This window comes from Asterias rubens, chromosome 5, assembly GCF_902459465.1.
Source record: "Asterias rubens chromosome 5, eAstRub1.3, whole genome shotgun sequence".
NCBI lineage: Eukaryota > Metazoa > Echinodermata > Asteroidea > Forcipulatida > Asteriidae > Asterias > Asterias rubens.
Genome location: NC_047066.1, coordinates 20,970,724 through 20,992,110, shown reverse-complemented (window position 1 = coordinate 20,992,110; position 21,387 = coordinate 20,970,724). Strand labels below are relative to the sequence as shown.

The 21,387-nt window shown below is 41.6% G+C and overlaps 1 long non-coding RNA gene across 1 annotated transcript; it reads left to right on the top strand.

Moving 5' to 3' along the window:
* Positions 1 to 738: 738 nt before the first annotated feature.
* LOC117290997 lies at positions 739 to 17,202 on the top strand. Its single transcript, XR_004519108.1, has 8 exons — positions 739 to 989; positions 8,604 to 8,720; positions 9,295 to 9,460; positions 9,817 to 10,008; positions 10,360 to 10,532; positions 10,898 to 11,089; positions 12,094 to 12,210; positions 14,737 to 17,202. It is a non-coding gene; the product is annotated as an uncharacterized LOC117290997 (long non-coding RNA).
* The last annotated feature ends 4,185 nt before the right edge of the window (positions 17,203 to 21,387 follow it).

The window sequence follows — 21,387 nt, the reverse complement described above, 5'->3', positions numbered from 1 at the left end:
TATATGAAATAATATAGTATCTAATTTACCTCAATGAGATATCCCTTTTTGTAAAAATGAGTGAAAAAGTGGTGGCGCCATTTGGAAAGTTATCCAAATGTTACACCATTAAAGCCCTATTTATTTAAATATTAATTAGTTTGCACAGACTGTCCACACTAATAGGGCTTTAATGGTGTGACATTTTTATATAAAATGGGTGGTAAACATTAAAAAGAAGAGTTTTCCAGTTATGGTATGCCTACATGTATTAGTAGAGAAATGATGCCCATTTTTTTCATTCAATGTAAGTGACTCATTACTAGACACTGATTGATGCTTGTTTTGATTACTAAAATGTTTTTAGCCTGTCCGCCTCAATATTTTACTTTTAAGTTAAGATTACAATTGGTGATGGTGTGCGTTAACACCATGTGTGTGTCTACTTGCCAAGTAGAGTTTGTTCTTTAGAGAACTGTCTTGCTATATATTCTACTACCAATGAGTAGATTTTTCAGATTGTTCAGGAGACTTCTTGGTTCTGAAAAGAACTGCATGTCCTGCTTTTTAACTACCTGGGCGGAAGGTAGAAAATCGGCTGGCACTAAATAGGATTGTAATTAACTGCACTACCGTGGAGTGAGTTCTTAATTGGTCTCAACGTTTCGACTAGCTTGCTCTAGTCATCGTCAGTGGTGGTCGGACAGTTTCTTTTATACTCTTTTTTTCCTTTTATCTATTTGTAAATTGTAGGATGACTGATAGAGTGCTGGAGAGCGAAGGAGAGAGGGCAGGAGAAATAAGTTGGGGCAAGGGCTGCGTAAAGTTTTGACCATAGAAAAGCCAACCAATGTCCACAGCTGTAGACTTTAAGAAGCAAGATTACGTTTGAACTGCACTGTTCCAGGATCCTTGATGATGAGTGCGATTATTAAATAGTGACAACACATGTGCAACCTCAACTGTCTTCATGATTATCGTTGCTGAGAAAGATACCATGGAGAGTAAAGGTAAAGTAAATGTTTATTGGTTTTTCCCATCATATTCCTTGCTTTGAAGTTTGAGGGAATGAGTTTACATTTATTTCAAATATTATTCTGTCATACTTTCAAATTACATATCAAATGACGTTATGTGTGGTCCCCACCTCCTAGAATAATAAATGTGAAACAATTATCACATGATTTTTTCTTCAAAAGTTGTTTTCACAGGGCTTGCCATTTTAGCTTTTTAAAGGCAGTGGACACTATTGGTAATTGTCAAAGACTAGCCTTCACAGTTGGTGTATCTCAACATATGCATAAAATAACAAACCTGTGAAAATTTGAGCTCAATCGGTCATTGAAGTTGCGAGATAAAATGAAAGAAAAAACATCCTTGTCACACGAAGTTGTGTGCGTTTACATGGTTGATTTTGAGACCTCAAGTTCTAAATCTGAGGTCTCGAAATCAAATTCGTGGAAAATACCTTCTTTCTCGAAAACTATGGCACTTCAGAGGGAGCCGTTTCTCACAATGTTTTATACCATCAATCTCTCCCCAGTACTCGTCACCAAGAAAGGTTTTATGCCAATAATTATTTTGAGTAATTACCAATAGTGTCCACTGCCTTTAAAGGTAGCCTACCATGCTTGTATTATAAACTGCATTTTACTTGCCCCAGGATTTATAGCCCAGATTTTATACACGAATATTCATAATTGTATCTTTCTGAAGTATTAATGGCAGCGATCACAGCAACGTTACTTTCACACACTCATAAATGAGGTACAATTTTGTTACTACTTGTAACTAGGAAGAAATGTAAGCACTAAACATCCATTTCAAACTCCTTGCTCAATTACATAGCCAACGATGGCCTTGAGCCAATAAACATCACCTTTCTGTTCATACACCTTTCTCATATTCTTTTCTCAACTTCCTGGATAAAATGGAATAACATTTATATTTCCTCCATGCATTTCATACAAAAGTGCCATCTGTGTTTATGGAATGAACGTTTTTATGAAAATACTCAAAATACAAAACAAATCTTAGTAATACTCAATGTCATGCTTTACTTACATTTTGGGGTTAGGCTCCTGGACTAATACTATTATCTGTTTTGATTAATTGATAAATGTCTATGCACCAACATTGCAAACATCTAATCAGATGTGAAGGACACAGTGCAAGCCATACAGTCCAGATTACAAACACCCACACATTGATGTCGGAATCAACCGCAGCAAAGAAAATAGGCTTACCTACATGACCTACAGGAAAACAGGGGGTGCTAACTTTTCTAGCCAGATCCTCAGCCAGGTGAAGGGCTTCGATGCCAACATCAAGGTGAAAGAGTGGGCAGTCAGCTATCATGTGGCGCATCATCTGGGGTTCACTATAATCACAAAGTGGAGATGCAAGGTAACCCCACTTGTGTAGACTGCTGCGGCATGGCCCTGCCTCCGTACGGAACCGGTTCAAGAGCTGCAACTGCGGCGGGAGAGGGCCATTCCCGGCAGCTAAAAGGTGGGGTCAGCGACCAGGAACTTGTGCAAGACATTGGTATGGTCTTGCCACCGTATGCGCCATAGATCTTCTGCGGTCGCTGCACTGGGTTGCATCGGATCTTACAGACCAGCCTACCCCTCTTCGGATGTCTGGAGGGGCAATGTTACTCAGGACTGGGAGCCAATCTGTCCAGTTGTACTTCGAACGGCGCCAGTGATGGTTCTCATGGTGTTGTTGAGTTGGACGTCGATACTGTGGAATGGCAGCCTTTTATGGCATGTCAAGATAGTCTTGAATGCAATACTTCTGTGCATAAATAATGAGAATCTTCAGGAGTCAACAAAAAATCCTCAGGTTTCAACCAAGAATAATTGTGGCTTCTTATAGTGCACATGTCCGTCACTCAGTGACGCTCCTGGCGCTGTAACATACAATATTTCCTGCAAGATGTGGGACTACGTTTTAATTATGAGACCTAACTTTTACAAGGTGCTGTGGCGCAATTTGCTGCCGATCGGACGAGGAACACCGGGGCAAACCCCTTCTCTTTTCGATAAGTGCACTGGGTTCTTTTACATGCTTTAAATAACACATGGGACCAACGGCTTAACGTCCCATCCGAAGGACGAAGCAATAGTGAAGTGTCTTGCTTAAGGACACAAGTGTCACGACTCGGATTCGAACCCAAACTCTGCTGATCAGAAACACCAGAGTTTGAATTCGGTGCTCTTAACCGCTCCGCCACGACACTTCCAAGGATTCAACCAGGAATCTTCAGGATTCAACCAAGAGTTATCATAATTCAACTAAGAATATTCAGGATTCAACCAGGAATCTTCAGAGTTCAACCAAGAAAAATCAAAGTTCAACCAAGAAACATCAAAGTTCAACCAAGAAACATCAAAATTCAACCAAGAATTATAAGAATGCGACCAAGAATTATCAGAATTCCACCAAGAATCATCAAAATTCAACCAAGAAACATCAAAGTTCAACAAAGAAACATCAAAATTCAACCAAGAATTATAAGAATGCGACCAAGAATTATCAGAATTCCACCAAGAATCATCAAAATTCAACCAAGACACATCAAAGTTCAACCAAGAATTATCAGAATTCGACCAAGAAACATCAGAATTCGACCAAGAAACATCAAAATTCAACCAAGAATGATCAGAATTCGACCACGAAACATCAGAATTCTACCAAGAAACATCAAAGTTCAATCAAGAATCATCAAACTTCAACCAAGAATCATCAAAATTCAACCAAGACACATCAAAATTCAACCAAGAATTATCAGAATTCGACCAAGAATTATCAGAATTCGACCAAGAATCATCAAAATTCAACCAAGAATCTTCAGAATTCATTCAAGAATCTTCAGAATTCAACCTAGAACCTTCAGGTTTCAACCAAGAATCTTCACTATTCAACCAAGAACCTTCAGGATTCAACCAAGTCGAGTCGTCAGGATTCAGCCAAGAATCTTCAGGATTCAGCCAAGAATCTTCAGAATTCATTCAAGAATCTTCAGAATTCAACCAAGAATCTTCAGGTTTTAACCAAGAATTTTCAGGTTTCAACCAAGAATCTTCAGGATTCAGCCAAGAATCTTCAGGATTCAGTTAAGAATCTTCAGAATTCATTCAAGAATCTTCAGAATTCAACCAAGAATCTTCAGGTTTCAGCCAAGAATCTTCAGGATTCAGCCAAGAATCTTCAGGATTCAACCAAGAATCTAGGATTCAACCAAGAATCTTCCATACTTCATAGCAAACACGATATCATCTGCTGGTCCTCAAACCAAGGTTAATGAGAGGATCGTTAACAGTGATGCCCATAAAAAGTGGCATTACTCTGTGTATTACTACTCCAGAAATGAAATTCAATGAAATTTTCCCGCTTGCTGATCAGACATTGCTCTGGGTCACCTCACAAGCTTTTTGTTCCATATCGTTTTCCGGACAGTAGACCCAATCTTGATCCTTCTTGTCACAGATCTCTGTTGAATCCGTTAACAACTACGTGTATGTCAAGCCAGAGAACTCGTGTTCCAGAGAGGGAAAGTGGTCATCCCACAAGTGAGTGAAATTTCGCAGTTTCCTCCCCTGTTGCCTAAAGAGGTCTCCTGTATTATATTTGATATCAATAGTACATGAAGTCACCATGATGTAATCTTACATAATATTCAAAAACAAAAGCAGCAACTGCTATAAAGGGTGTTTTCTGAGTAGTGCCTCAGTCTGACATTGACTGACTGACCAGAGTCAACATGACATCTCGAGAAGTGAGAAGTTTACAGCAGAGTTTAAGTACATGTAGAGGTGAAACAAATACATTTTGTCAGCTCATTGATGGGAAAAAAAGAAAGAAAACGAACCAAGAGAGCTGAAAAAAGGGAGCGAAGAAGGTACAGGGGAAAGTGAATGAAGAAAAGGAAGGGGAAAGTGAAGGTATCACTTCCACAACTTAGATGCACTGCGCTGAAGGATAAACTCCAAAGAGAGGAAGAAGAAAACATGAGGAGTGCTTTAAGAAATAGTGCAATTGAGGCTGGTACATGTATCAGCATGTCCAGAGGTTACAGGGCTTTGGTTGAAACAACAGAGTCCGAGAAGGGAGATTTCATAGACATGCCACGGCCCAGGCAGTTAGAGAAAAGTCACCAATGTGTGAAGGAGAGGAATCAGCCATAGAGGATGTGGGGGAAGATGAGGGGAATGACAGGCCTGATACTTCACGGAGGCAACATGCCCCCTGGTCATTGCCTCCGTGCCCTTGAAATGCTCCAGTAGAAATTTACAAATTCCTCATAGAGTGCCCTTTTACCAAGGACAAAATGTATTGGTGCCCTTGCCCTTTCAAAACAAGGCATACAGGCCTTGAATGAGATACATGTAGAGCACATGGAATCAGAATAAGAGGCAAGACTCGATGACACAGGAGAGGAGGACGAGTGAGACAGTGAGGATGAAAAGGGGGTGCTGGACCCACGGAACCACAAAAGCCACGGGAAAGAAACGACCAAGAAAAAAAACAGTCAATGAGCCAGATTCGGACAATGAGCCAAACCGTCCATCTGTGTACCAAGCTGATCATGCTCCAGACAAGGAAGGCTGGACACGGAACCTGGTAAATACAACAATCAAAGAATTCCAAGGGAAAAAGGCCACACGAACCAACTTTCAAGAAGAAGAAGTCTCCAGTCAACTACTTCCTGAGGTTTTTCCCTCCCTCCTCATGGTGTGAAATGGACGAATGTCAATCTGACTTCAAGCCGCAAACTTCATCGGCATTACATGAAGTGAAAGCGTGGTTTGGTATACATTATGGGCCTTGTTAAAATCAAACACTACAAGCACTTTACTGGTCATCACATTCGGGGCTTCAAAACAAACTCACATCAACAGCAATGAATGGTATCACTTTGACCTACTCAATCAACATAATTATTGCCTGCAATGGCCCAGCCAAAGACTCCGAACTCATCCGCGCATGGCCCATCGGTACCTGGCATAAAAGCAAACAATCCACTCTACCCCCTCTAGCCTGTGTGGGACAAGATTAGAAGACGATGCCCTAAAGAATTATGGAGCCAACCGTGAACTTTTGAAGCGATGATACGCTACAGAGGTTTTGAAGCCAGCGTAAGAAAATTCTTTATGGCATTGAAGCCTATTCGCGCTGGCTTTAAAATCCAGCTCTGGCAGAGTCATCAACCGGCTACTTCCTGAACGTCATGATCCATCCTCATGGTGAGCAACCAGCCATTGACCGACAATGCAATGACCATTGCACAGCACCACTTGAATGTGTACCACCATGTATTCACAGACAAATGGTTCACATCAGTGGGCCTTGCACGGTCGTTGCACGCCAAACGTACTTACCTGACTGGAGCCGTCAGAGGTAAAAGCAAAGGGCTGCCCATGGATAGTTCACAGCAAAAAATGGAAACCTGAGAGTAAAGCGACTGAATTGGGCACCAAGAGGCACATTAACACTCGACAGAATGGCCAACTTACTGCCACAGTGTGGAAGGATAGTCATGTGATGATATTACTCTCCACTGGACATCAGGGCTGGAGAGACCCAACAACCCACACTCTGAAGAGGAAATGTGCCGATGAGGCAACAGGCTAACTAAAACGCACGACCATCCCTGCTCCCTGTCAAGCTTTGGATTATACAAAGTCAATGGGCAGCGTGGACAGGGGAGATTACCTGCGATCATATCACACCTGTTCCAGAAGTGCCCAATTGTGGTGGCGTTCCATTCTGTTTTTCCTAATCGACATCGCAAGAGTCAACACTTTGCTGTCGTAAGCATCACCACACAACCATTGACAGCGACAGTGAAAATAAAGAACAAGACCATCCCCGCATCCATGCCAAATTTGTCCTTGAAGTGATGACTAATCTAATCCAGGGCTACTCCAAAGGCATCATCCCATGGCAGTCCTGTGGCTCATTACGTACCAGCCCACAACAGTGGAGGCCACTACCCCACCAAGATGCCTGGCAAAAATGCGAGAGGGTGCAGATGGTGCAGGCAACAGAATATCACAACCATTGCCAAGTTAGGGCTGCCAACAAAACACAGAAGATGCTGTCCAGTTTGTGGGGTCAACCTTTGCCAAATGGAGTGCTTTTTTATGTGAGGAGAGCTCGGTTCTTCTCAGTTGAACTTGATGTGGTGTTTGAAGTATCAGGCCCCAGGCATTACAGAGACAAACACCACATCAAGTTCAACTGAGAAGAACCGAGCTCTCCTCACAAAGCCTCACTTCTCCCTTCAATCATCTACTGAAAAATAAAAAAAAGGGTACAGCATATGTAGTTTGCGACTGCTGTTCCAGTACGTAAACTGTTGGAGTATGATGGGTTGTGTACTGTTCCAGTACGTAAACTGTTGGAGTATGATGGGTTGTGTACTGTTCCAGTATGTAAACTGTTGGAGTATGATGGGTTGTGTACTGTTCCAGTACGTAAACTGTTGGAGTATGATGGGTTGTGTACTGTTCCAGTATGTAAACTGTTGGAGTATGATGGGTTGTGTACTGTTCCAGTACGTAAAATGTTGGAGTATGATGGGTTGTGTACTGTTCCAGTACGTAAACTGTTGGAGTATGATGGGTTGTGTACTGTTCCATTAGGTAAACTGAGTATAAATAATTTATGTTGGTAATCTAACAATGATTGTTTTAACAGTTTTTAAATGCAGTAGTAAGATCTTCAAGAGTTGACATCAGTGCAATAACCCTTTATGAAGCTGACTTGCAGTATTATGACTTGTACACAGGTTTGTTTTATTTGATTAATCATCATACTTGATTATTATACTTGAACATTCATCGTACTTGATTTTTTGTCATACTGGATTATCTATCCTACTTGAATATTCATCATACTTGATTATCATACATGTACATGATTATTCATATCACTTGGTTATTCATCATACTTGGTTATTCATCAAACTTGGTTATTCATCAAACTTGGTTATTCATCAAACTTGGTTATTCATCAAACTTGGTTATTCATCAAACTTGGTTATTCATCAAACTTGGTTATAAATTCATCATACTTGGTTATTCATCATACTTGGTTATTCATCATACTTGGTTATTCATCATACTTGGTTATTCATCAAACTTGGTTATTCATCATACTGGGTTATTCATCAAACTTGGTTATTCATCATACTTGGTTATTCATCAAACATGCTTGTATTCATAAAGCCTTAAAAATGTCATCTATGTTTTTTGTGTAGTTTTATTAAACTATTCATATGATTGCAATTTGTGAGGCTGAATAAATTTATTGATTGAATTCACACAGCCTATTTTACTACATAATTGTTCATAGTCATAATGAGGGAGTCCTCATTAATTCAATCAAATTTCTTTCAGTGCTTTTGGATAATAATAGTGCATCATTTAATCTGTTACTAACTAAAACATGATTAATTATTTTTTAAAGCATTTGTATTCAATTAACTATAAAATGTTGAGTATTTTGCCTAAAATTAACGCTTTATCTGACACTTTATCTTAACACTTTATCTGCCAGACTGCATGCAGACAATTGTTTTCAATTAATTTAAGTTTGCCTTGTTACTCAGTCAGACACCATGTTCACAGACAGAATGCAGAGACTATTCCACCCACCTTTGTTGAGGGCTGAGAGAGCCGGGGCAGCTACTCCACAATTCATCCAGGATGAATTCTTCTGAGGTGAAACAGGTACATAGGTGCACTCATAATCTTGACTCTTTCAACAACAAACCTGATATGATTGTAAATAATCTTATACATGTATACAATTTTCTCTGTTTAGTTTTCTTCCATCTATTTTAAAAAGGTTACATTGAGATAAACATTTCTTTCAATACTTCATGGTAGAAAACCAATTGATTTCTGCTCTACTCTTATCCATTAAATCACTCCTATGATTTTGTTATTTGGTGGGCCCTATAAATTTACAGCAGCACATCTTCTTTTAAGTCTGCAGCTCACCTTTGATACACTGTGGAAGTGCCCTGGTTCTTTCTGGTGTGTGGAGAAAACCAATCTGCCCCAGGTACATGTATTTTCAAGGAAATGATACAAATGAATTGGAGGTAGACACCTTGGCTCAATTCCAAATCCTCAACCTGTCATTTTACATAACATCTTTCAGAGAAATTTGGTCACAAGCAGGGTTTTGAGTGGCCAAATTTTTGGCAACAATAATTTAATCTTTGGGCTTCTTCAACAGAATTGTTCTGTTCCTTTGAGCACCTTGACCATGTTCCCCTCATATTGTTCTTTCTAGCAGAACTCCTTGCAGATATTATTGACGGTATTCCGACGTAGAAAAGAACCCCTCCATTTAAAGACGCCTGACAGCTCTTGAGGTGGCAACACAATCTCTACCCAGTTTTTACCAAATGGCTTCCATGATGTGAACTTCGCATAGTGTTCCTGCTTTGTACTTGATGTTGGTATGAGTTTTTGCTATTACATCATTTTTGTACTTTGTTTATGTTTTGGATTTCATCACAGAGGAGTTAACGGGGTTCATTTAATGAAAAGAAATGAGGTTTCTTACTTACCTCTTTGTATTCTCACTTGCCTCCCTGAGTTTCATATTCACTGTTTCAGTACCGAGGTCATACAAGTATTATCTATTTGATGTGCTCAAAAAGTGTCACCAATTGTACATGTACGACTCATAATATACATGTTTTTGAGTCACCAACTTTTGGGCAACAAAATGTTAATCTTTGTGCTTCTTTAACAGCACCATTCTGTTTCATTGTTCACCTTGACCGAGTCTCTCTCAAATTGTTCTTTCTAGCGAACAGGGAACTGCACAGTTTGGACTTCTTGTTGATATTACTTGACAGCATTCTGACATGGAACCCCTGCATTTGAAGACGCCCGGCAGTATTGTTGTTCTTTGGATTGCCAACATTACCTCTACTTTCAAGTTTTTACCAAATGGCTTTCCTTGACCTTAACTATTCATCCTGCTTTTACTTGAAAAAAGGTATGTACGAGTTTGTACATTTACATCATTTTGTACTTCATTTATGTTTTAGATTTCATCACAAAGGGGTTAACTGGCTCATTTAATGAAAAGAAATGAGTTTTCTTACAAGTTTACCTCTTTCTTTTCTCACTTGCCTCCCTGAGTTAACATTAACTGTTTCATTACATGTATGGTCTATTTTATATACTCAAAAAGTGTAACCAATCGTACATCTCTGACTCATATTATACATGTTTTGGAGTCACCAACTTTTTGACAACAACATTAATGTTTGGGCTTCTTCAACAGCATCATTCTGTTTCATTGTTCACCTTGACCGAGTCCCTCTCATATTATTGTTCTTTCTAGCGAACAGGGAACTGCACACATGTTGCCGATATTACTCTACAGTATTCTGACGTAGAACCCCTGCATTTGAAGGCGCCCGACAGTATTGTTGCTCTTGGGAAGGCAACTATTCAAGTTTTTACCAAATGGCTTTGCTTGACCTGAACTATTCATCCTGCTTTTACTTGATGAAGGTATGTAGAAGTGTGTGCATTTACATCATTTTGTACATCATTTATGTTTTAGATTTCATCACAGAGGAGTTAACTGGGTTCATTTAAAGAAACGAAATGAGTTTTCTTACTTTTCATTTTCTCTTTCATTTCTCACTTGCCTCCCTGAGTTTCACATTCACTTTTTCAGTAACACGGTCAAACAAGTATGATCTATTTTATGTAGCCAAAAAGTGTTATCAATCGTACATGTACGACTCATAATATACATGTTTTTGAGTCACCAACTTTTGGGCAACAGAATTTTAATCTTTGTGCTTCTTCAACAGTAATGTTCTGTTCCTTTGATCACATTGACCACGTCTCACTGATATTATTTTTTCTAGCGAACATGTACGTGCACGACTTGGACTACTGCAGATTTACTTCACAGCATACTGACGTAGAAAACAACCCCTGCATTTGAAGACGCCAGTATTGTTGCTCATTGAGATGGCGACATAATCTCTACTTTCAAGTTTTTCACAAAATGGCTTCCCTTGGCATGAACTGGTGTTCCTGCTTTCTACTTGACGAAGGTATGTATGAGTTTGTGCTTGAATTACATCAGTTTGTACGTCATATATGTTATGGATTTCATGACAGGAGTTAAATGTCATTAGAGGAGTTAACTGAGGAATTGTAGTGGCCTTGGTGCCCTTCAAATGTTTCCCATTGACTTACGGTATTTCCAATGGAAGTGCCCTTTGCAAAATGAAATTGGCCTTGCCCTTTCAACGTGTTCAAAAAATGAAATTCCAGACCTGCCTTGAAATTCTTTTAAACATTGGGTGCGTTCAATTAGCTTCCCTATGTCGACCCCGCGGTGCTCACTCGGGTGAGTCCCTGACAAGAGCTAATTGAACGATCACTCACCATCTTGTGGTGACGTCATGCACCCGTTCCACAAGCAGGGCACTTGGGGGTGACCCGGGTGAGCCCCTGGAATGTAGTCAAAGCTATTCAAACATACATGTACCAGGGGCAGACAGGGGTCGACCCAGGTTTAGCATTACAGACTGAGAGTATACCTGTTCCACCATGACAGGATGCGCGTCCACCACAGGGTACTCACCAGCTCTCACTGGTACCCATTTTTACTCCATGGAGGAGAGAAGCAATAATGATCAAGCCTCATCAATTGTTCTTGATTCCTAAAATTCACTTTGTCGTGATATCATTGTTTGCAAATCTTCATTCTGCTTATACGTGTTTACATCCATGTTTTAGTTCTAGGACACCGATGTAAAGGTTTAAGCCCGGTTCATACTTCCTGCGAACGCGATGCGAATTTGACTCGAATTTGACATTACAACTCTCCTTTCACAGCGATATTCGCAAGTGAGTTGAGTAGAGTTGAACTGCTGCGGATTATTCGCGGCGAATTTGTGACGTCAACATTCGCTTCGCATTTGCATTTGCAGAAAGTATGAACCCGGCTTTACTCTACATGTACACGCTTATTACCAGCACATATTTGAAGAAATTTGATTAAATCAAACATTTTCCTTCGGTTTTTTTTCTATTGAATTAATTAATACAGGATGATGTCAAAGAAGATGCTTTCTACTTTCAGTTTTGCTCACATGGAGGGCAGAACATGAACATGTCAAACCTAATACTGGGAGGATTGTGGACACTACAAAATATAGAATTAAAGGTGAGTCCCATAAATTTGTTTCTTCTGTAGAGGGTCATGACTTTTTCTTTGTCCAGTCTTGTAGAGTAAGATCACCTACTATGAAATAAGATTGACCTTGGAGAGCTTGCCTCATTTTTTCCTGACTCTGACTTTATCTTGGTCATCGTGGGCCGGTCTATCAGTGATGTCCTCATCATTCCGGTGAGCCCATCGATATTCCAAAGTCGAAGTGGGTACGTAAAATATCTGCAACTTTATCGGCACAGTTTTTGTTGACGAACCACTGTACCCCCACTCTTTGGAAGATACGGCTGATGAACTGCTCCTGCTTGTTAATGTTGTTATATGCAGCCTGGCCAGTTGATTCTTCAGGAAAGTGACCTCTGAAGTCATGATGTTAAGAGATTTTTGCAGAGCGTCTTTGGAAATTTCAAGCTCGATTATTTTATCACTATTAAATTGGATGGAGGCTGCAAGCTTCGCTTTGAGCTGCCGTTGACCTTCAATAATTTTGGAGAAGGCAAATACAGGTCTTTAATGAAAGGATCTATAGCAGTCTTTGAATGGGAAGACTTCACCACTGCCTTGTCTCCAACGGCCCGCAGAGAAACAGAGATTGATCTCTTTTTCAAAGAGGGTCTTGACTTGATCTTTCCAGGTCTCTTTCTCCGTCCAGTCTTGTAGAGTATCTACTATGAAATAAGATTGACCTTGGAGAGCTTCCCTCCATTTTTCCAGGCCTCTGACTTTGTCTTGGTAAGACAAGAGCTTGAACAGAATGTGGGCTGGTCTGCTGTCGATGTCCTTACCATCCCGGTGAGCCTGTTCGTTGTTCATAGAAGATTCCCGAACAAAACACGTTTGTAAAATATCTGCAACTTTATCGGCACAGTTTTTGGAGATGGACCTCTGTACCCCCACGACTTCTAGGAAGAGACCTCTGAAGTCACGATGTTAAGAGATTTTTGCAGAGCGTCTTTGGAAATCTCAAGCTGGATTATTTTGTCACTATTTATTGGATGGAGACTGCAAGCAAAGCTTATTGTATGGAGACTGCAAGCAAAGCTTTGAGCTGCCGCTGACCTTTAACGATTTTGACAAAAGCCTCAAAATCTTCGTCACCATTGTGCCGGCCATATGGAAGCTTCGTCCCCAGACTAGGCAGGATTCGCCCTCACATGTGCTGCCTTTGGTCCTGTTCTTTTGACCCCTTGTTGTTTGGGTGGCATGGTCCCGTTGCTCGCATTGATGGGTGGTGCACTTCCTTGCATGGGTGATTTTAGTCCCGGTCTTTTTCCCCCTCGTTGTTAGGGTGGCATGGTCGCGTTGTTCGTATTGATGGGTGGTGCACTTCCTTGCTTGTGTGATTTTAGTCCCGTTCTTTTTACCCCTCGTTGTTAGGGTGGCATGGTCGCGTTGTTCGTATTGATGGGTGGTGCACTTCCTTGCTTGTGTGATTTTAGTCCCGTTCTTTTTATACTCATTGTCTGGGTGGCATGGTCGCGTTGTTCGTATTGATGGGTGGTGCACTTCCTTGCTTGGGTGATTTTAGTCCCGTTCTTTTTATACTCATTGTCTGGGTGGCATGGTCGCGTTGTTCGTATTGATGGGTGGTGCACTTCCTTGCTTGGGTGATTTTGGTCCCGTTCTTTTTCCCCCTCGTTGTTAGGGTGGCATGGTCGCGTTGTTCGTATTGATGGGTGGTGCACTTCCTTGCTTGTGTGATTTTAGTCCCGGTCTTTTTCCCCCTCGTTGTTAGGGTGGCATGGTCGCGTTGTTCGTATTGATGGGTGGTGCACTTCCTTGCTTGTGTGATTTTAGTCCCGTTCTTTTTATACTCATTGTCTGGGTGGCATGGTCGCGTTGTTCGTATTGATGGGTGGTGCACTTCCTTGCTTGGGTGATTTTAGTCCCGTTCTTTTTATACTCATTGTCTGGGTGGCATGGTCGCGTTGTTCGTATTGATGGGTGGTGCACTTCCTTGCTTGGGTGATTTTGGTCCCGTTCTTTTTACCCCTCGTTGTCTTGGTGGCATGGTCGCGTTGTTCGTATTGATGGGTGGTGCACTTCCTTGCTTGGGTGATTTTGGTCCTGTTCTTTTTACTCCTCATTGTCTGGGTGGCATTGTCTCGTTCCTATTGATGGGTGGTGCACTTCCTTACTTTGGTGATTTTGAAAAGCCCGGAGCTTAGAGAGGGAGTGCCCTCTCTTACGGCGTCATTGGTGGATTGGTCATAGTTTGTATTTTGCCTTAGCTTGGCTTATACCTGTCAGTCAAGATTCGTGGAAAGATTGATATAGATGGATTGCAATACGCATCATCGATCACCATCTTTGATGTATTAACAAGGGATAAGTACATGCTTTACAAGCTGCATGTGACTATCAGCTAATGGTAGCTCTTCACGCATGCACAATTCATCAAATATGGCACCAAATGACCCCTATTGTAATCTATCTATTGTGTTATTTAGGTAAATTTAATTTTGTTTTCTAAAATGTATGTGTTCAATATAATGACATTATCTGTGTTTGTTTTTGCAGAATCCTATCAGATGAAATACAGAGAAGTGGAAGTACCCAATTGTTTTTGGAGTGGGTCCATCCACCATGCTTTGAATATGCCAGTGGATTATCAGCCTCTTTGCAAGGACACGTCAGCATCAACACCGAAGATGAGAACAGCCGCCAGGACACAAAACATTTTAGAAAATCACAGACTCTTGTTAAGGAACAGCTTTTTTTAAAGGAGTGAAGCTGAAGAGCTTTAGGCTAAGAACAAAGAACAGAGCTAAAGAACCTCCCCAAGATCAAGAAGCATCTCAAGAAAACATAGAGCAAGAATCACATGTAGAGAACTTTAATGCTGAGGAACATTGATCTTCAATCGCTTTCAATTTCTGTGTCGGCAAGCATGAAACTTTCACCTGAATTCTTTGTTAAAGAACTTAAGACTGAGACCACAGAACAAGAATATTTTACCTTCCCAAGCCCAAGAAGCATCTCAAGAAAAGATAAAGCAAGAACCTCAAAAAAAGAACTTTGATGCTGAGGAGCGTGACCCCACAAGGGTTTCAACTTCTGTATACCACAGGTATGCAACTTACTGTTCACCTGGGCCCAATTTCATGGCTCTGCTAACCACAAGCAAAGAACCGCTGCTTGCGGAAGCAGGAATTTCCGCGCATATGTAAATTGTACTTCACGTCACGAGTTAGCAGGGAATTTTTGCTTGTGCGCGTATGTACTTCACCTTACTACATGTAGGCATTTTTTTGCTTTCACAGCTAGCACAGAAATTTTGGCACTTTCCCCGCAAGGGGAAGTTGTGGTAAGCTCAGTCTTGAAATTGGGCCCTGATGTCTTTGATGTAATTTCTAGTAAGTGTTGCCACACTAAGCTCTTATCTAGTTTTGTTTTGACTAATTGCTTTTGCGTGTCTGATACAAAAAGTGCAACTTGTATTGATCTTTTAACTTTACTTGGGTTAACTGAAAAAATGTGTGTATTTCGAAGGATTTATCTGCCTTCAAAAAGGTGGTACACGTAGTCATTATGGTGTAACTATTTCTGCCCATGACTTTACTGTGAGAAGCTAAAACAAAGGGTTATTTTTTTATTGAATCAATGTGATACGGTCTAGAGATGTGGGTGAGGCTAAATAGTTGAGTTGTGATCCGATTCAAAGAGTGATTCCTCAGTACATGTATAATGACTAGTATATATTGACATAAGCATTGCCAGATTTCAAATGGCAGTAGAGTTCTGCTTTTCTTCGGCTGTGATGAGGCATCTCTTACTCCAAAAATGGAAAAGCAGATAAACAGGTGCTACACAAGGCTATTTAAGAGCTGCTTAACATCCACATGGAGTCAAAATATGGCCAACAAAGTCCTATTGGGACCAGCCCAAGCTCTCAACAAAAATCAGGCACGGATGCTTGTTACTGGCCACTGCTACAAGAGCAATGACGACCAGGATCCCGAATGGTTCTGTGGACCCCTAAGCAGGGGAGGAGGTACGTGTAGACTTGGTTAAGTCGGGTCTCGTGCTAATCGAGTCAATGGCTAGTGAAGCAGCGACGAAGGACTCGACGAAAGTTCGACTTGGGTCAAGTCTAGGGAGGAGGAGGAAGGAAACGTGGAAGACCTGCAACTATACCTACACTGACATACTCTATATGAACAAGGGTCTGAAATCAGTAGATTTGAAGTCGGCAATGGGAGACAGAAAGGTATGGAGAAGCATCAAGATTCGACGACACCCTTCCACACAAGCAAACAGCAGGTTTTTTTATAATGTCCCACACCCAAGTTGACTCTTGCGCACTTAAGAGTATATGTTCAACCAGTACATCAACATGGAAGGCTGCCGTGCTGGTGATGTCTCCCCTCTTCAATGTCGACTTCGGAGCACTTTTGCTTTTGTCCGTGAAATCACTCATCAATAACGACTAGTCAAGCTACAACTGAAGGTATTATGAATCATTGTTGCAGAAATAAACATGGAAAGATTGTGCTCTAGAATGCTTTAGAAATGAATTTGGAAATTCCGGGATCCTGTTTTTGGAACTCAAGTTAATTCACAGCCGTATACTGAGAATACTGGCTGAGGGTGAACTGCTGGTAACCTCTCCCCTCAAATGGTCAATTAGAACTTGTTGTCATGTTTTCATTGGGTGTTAAAAATCAAGTTTATTGGTTTAATTTCAAAGCCGTATACTGAGAATACTGGCTGAGGGTGAAGTGCTAGTAACCTCTCCCCTCAAATGTTCAATGAGACCTTCTGATTCTATTTTGTTCCAAAACTCAAGTTTATTGGTTTAATTTCAAAGCCGTATACTGAGAATACTGGCTGAGGGTGAAGTGCTAGTAACCTCTCCCCTCAAATGTTCAATGAGACCTTCTGATTCTATTTTGTTCCAAAACTCAAGTTTATTGGTTTAATTTCACAGCCGTATACTGAGAATACTGGCTGTGGTTGAAATGCTAGTAACCTCTCCCCTCAAATGTTCAATGAGAACATCTTTTTAGGTTTTTGTTCCAAAAATCAAGTTTATTGGTTTAATTTCAAAGCCGTATACTGAGAATACTGGCTGAGGGTGAAGTGCTGGTAACCTCTCCCCTCGAATGTTCAATTAGAACTTGTCATGTTTTTATTGGGTGTTTAAACTTGAGTTTATAGGTTTAATTTCATAGCCGTATACTGAGAATACTGGCTGAGGGTGAAGTGCTGGTAACCTCTCCCCTCAAATGTTCAATTAGAACTTGTCATGTTTTTATTGGGTGTTTAAACTTGAGTTTATTGGTTTACTTTATTACAGCCGGATACTGTGAAAATACTGTAAAAACTGAAGTTTATTTGTTTAATTTCATAGCCGTATACTGAGAATACTGGCTGAGGGTGAAGTGCTGGTAACCTCTCCCCTCGAATGTTCAATTAGAACTTGTCATGTTTTTATTGGGTGTTTAAACTTGAGTTTATAGGTTTAATTTCATAGCCGTATACTGAGAATACTGGCTGAGGGTGAAGTGCTGGTAACCTCTCCCCTCAAATGTTCAATTAGAACTTGTCATGTTTTTATTGGGTGTTTAAACTTGAGTTTATTGGTTTACTTTATTACAGCCGGATACTGTGAAAATACTGTAAAAACTGAAGTTTATTGGTTTAATTTCACAGCCGTATACTGAGAATACTGGCTGAGGGTGAAGTGCTGGTAACCTCTCCCCTCAAATGTTCAATGAGAACATCTTTTTAGGTTTGTGTTCCAAAAATCAAGTTTATTGGTTTAATTTCAAAGCCGTATACTGAGAATACTGGCTGAGGGTGAAGCTGACCCAGATCTACAAACACGACATCGTACCTCAAGACGTCAGCTTCCACATCAGTGATACCCGGCGGCCTTCCGTCCTCCCGACCAATGGATTGCTATATCCACGGTCACTCCCTAGGTACCCCCTAAGTCTCCTCCAGGTCACCCATCTTTTTAAGACTGCTTTGGGTCGTCTATACCCTCAGTCACCTAGGCCCCACACAATCATTTAGACTGCTTTGGGTCGTCTATACCCTCAGTCACCTAGGCCCCACACCATCATTTAGACTGCTTTGGGTCGTCTATACCCTCAGTCACCTAGGCCCCACACAATCATTTAGACTGCTTTGGGTCGTCTATACCCTCAGTCACCTAGGCCCCACACCATCATTTAGACTGCTTTGGGTCGTCTATACCCTCAGTCACCTAGGCCCCACACAATCATTTAGACTGCTTTGGGTCGTCTATACCCTCAGTCACCTAGGCCCCACACCATCATTTAGACTGCTTTGGGTCGTCTATACCCTCAGTCACCTAGGCCCCACACAATCATTTAGACTGCTTTGGGTCGTCTATACCCTCAGTCACCTAGGCCCCACACCATCATTTAGACTGCTTTGGGTCGTCTATACCCTCAAGTCACCTAGGCCCAACACCACCTTTTAGACTGCTTTGGGTCGCCCTAAGGCGTCATACCTCAAGACATCAGCATCCACATCAGTGACATCTCTACCCCTTCTCACGACCAATGGATCTCCTATATTCATGGTCACTCCGTAGGTACCCCCTTAGTCTCCTCCGGGTCACCCATCTTTTTTTAGACTGCTTTGGGTCGTCTATACCCTCAGTCCCCTAGGCCCCATATCTTCAATTTGTTCCTACTGACACAGTTGAGGATCTAGCATTCCCACGCATCATCAAGCTCCAACTTCCGGCCTTTTTGCATCATCAAGTTTTCCACCTCACCAGTAGTTACGCAGCATCAGTTATGTTCCAAAACCTGAGATTATTGGTTTAATTTCACAGCCGTATACTGAGAATACTGGCTGAGGGTGAAGTGCTGGTAACCTCTCCCCTCAAATGTTTATTTAGAAATTATGGTCATTTGTATTTGGAATTTAAAACTCCAGTTTATTGGTTTAATTTCACAGCCGTATACTGAGAATACTGGCTGAGGGTGAAGTGCTGGTAACCTCTCCCCTCTTTATTGTACAGTTTTCATTATAATTCTCAGTCAACTGTTAACAAGTTTTGACTGACTGAAAATGCAAAGTTTAAATATTAACCACTACAATTAAGGTTTGCTTGACATTATATTCTTAGTGTAAGATCTAGGGGGTGTTACTATGTTCTATCCACACAATGTGAATTATTATGTTGTTTTTATGTTGAAGTTTGTTTATAGTCGGGCGATATGAAAATTAAGAAATGGTTTAAGAGAAGGTGCTGTTGTTAGTTCATTTTTGTAAATTTTGTACATTGTTAGTATTGTTTACTTTTTAAAATAACAAAATTAAATGGAACAAATTTGATTTTAAATAACTATAAACTGAAAAAACACATGCTTCAAGTCCTAGAATTCTTGCTAGATTCTGACATGTAAAATGAAAACAGAAAATACACAATCTTTCGTTTCCATAGACAACCTGTAACATGTTCACTTTCATGAGCCCTTGGCTCTGCAGTTCAATCACTGTCTTGAGCCCTTGGCTCTGCAGTTCTTTCACTGTCATTAGCCCTCGGCTGTACAGTTCTATCACTGTCATGAGCCCTTGGCTCTACAGTTCTATCACTCTCATGAGCCCTCGGCTCTTCAGTTCTATCACTGTCATGAGCCCTTGGCTCTACAGTTCTATCACTCTCATGAGCCCTCGGCTCTTCAGTTCTATCACTGTCATGAGCCCTTGGCTCTACAGTTCTATCACTGTCATGAGCCCTTGGCTCTACAGTTCTATCACTGTCATGAGCCCTTGGCTCTACAGTTCTATCACTGTCATGAGCCCTCGGCTTTGCAGTTCTATCACTGTCATGAGCCCTCGGCTCTACAGTTCTATCACTGTCATGAGCCCTTGGCTCTGCAGTTCTATCACTGTCATGAGCCCCCGGCTCTGCAGTTCTATCACTGTCATGAGCCCTTGGCTCTGCAGTTCTATCACTGTCATGAGCCCTCGGCTCTGCAGTTCTATCACTGTCATGAGCCCCCGGCTCTACAGTTCTTTCACTGTCATGAGCCCTTGGCTCTACAGTTCTTTCACTGTCATGAGCCCTTGGCTCTGCAGTTCTATCACTGTCATGAGCCCTTGGCTCAACAGTTCTATCACTGTCATGAGCCCTCGGCTCTACAGTTCCATCACTGTCTTGAGCCCTCGGCTTTGCAGTTCTATCACTGTCATGAGCCCTCGGCTCTGCAGTTCTATCACTGTCATGAGCCCCCGGCTCTACAGTTCTATCACTGTCATGAGCCCTCGGCTCTACAGTTCTATCACTGTCATGAGCCCTTGGCTCTGCAGTTCTGTCACTGTCATGAGCCCTCGGCTCCGCAGTTCTTTTACTGTCATGAGCTCTTGGCTCTTCAGTTCTTTCACTGTCATGAGCCCTTGGCTCTTCAGTTCTATCACTGTCATGAGCCCTTGGCTCTTCAGTTCTATCACTGTCATGAGCCCTCGGCTCCGCAGTTCTTTTACTGTCATGAGCTCTTGGCTCTTCAGTTCTTTCACTGTCATGAGCCCTTGGCTCTGCAGTTCTATCACTGTCATGAGCCCTTGGCTCTTCAGTTCTATCACTGTCATGAGCCCCCGGCTCTACAGTTCTATCACTGTCATGAGCCCCCCGGCTCTACGGTTCTATCACTGTCATGAGCCCTCGGCTCTACAGTTCTATCACTGTCATGAGCCCTTGGCTCTGCAGTTCTGTCACTGTCATGAGCCCCCGGCTCTGCAGTTCTTTTACTGTCATGAGCTCTTGGCTCTTCAGTTCTTTCACGATCATGAGCCCTTGGCTGTTCAGTTCTATCACTGTCATGAGCCCTTGGCTCTTCAGTTCTATCACTGTCATGAGCCCTTGGCTCTGCAGTTCTATCACTGTCATGAGCCCTTGGCTCTTTAGTTCTATCACTGTCATGAGCCTTTGGCTCTACAGTTCTATCACTGTCATGAGCCCTCGGCTCTGCAGTTCTATCACTGTCATGAGCCCTGGGCTCTTCAGTTCTATCACTGTCGTGAGCCCCCCGGCTCTTCAGTTCTATCACTGTCATGAACCCTTGGCTCTTTAGTTCTATCACTGTCATGAGCCCTTGGCTCTACAGTTCTATCACTGTCATGAGCCCTGGGCTCTTCAGTTCTATCACTTTCGTGAGCCCTCGGCTCTACAGTTCTATCACTGTC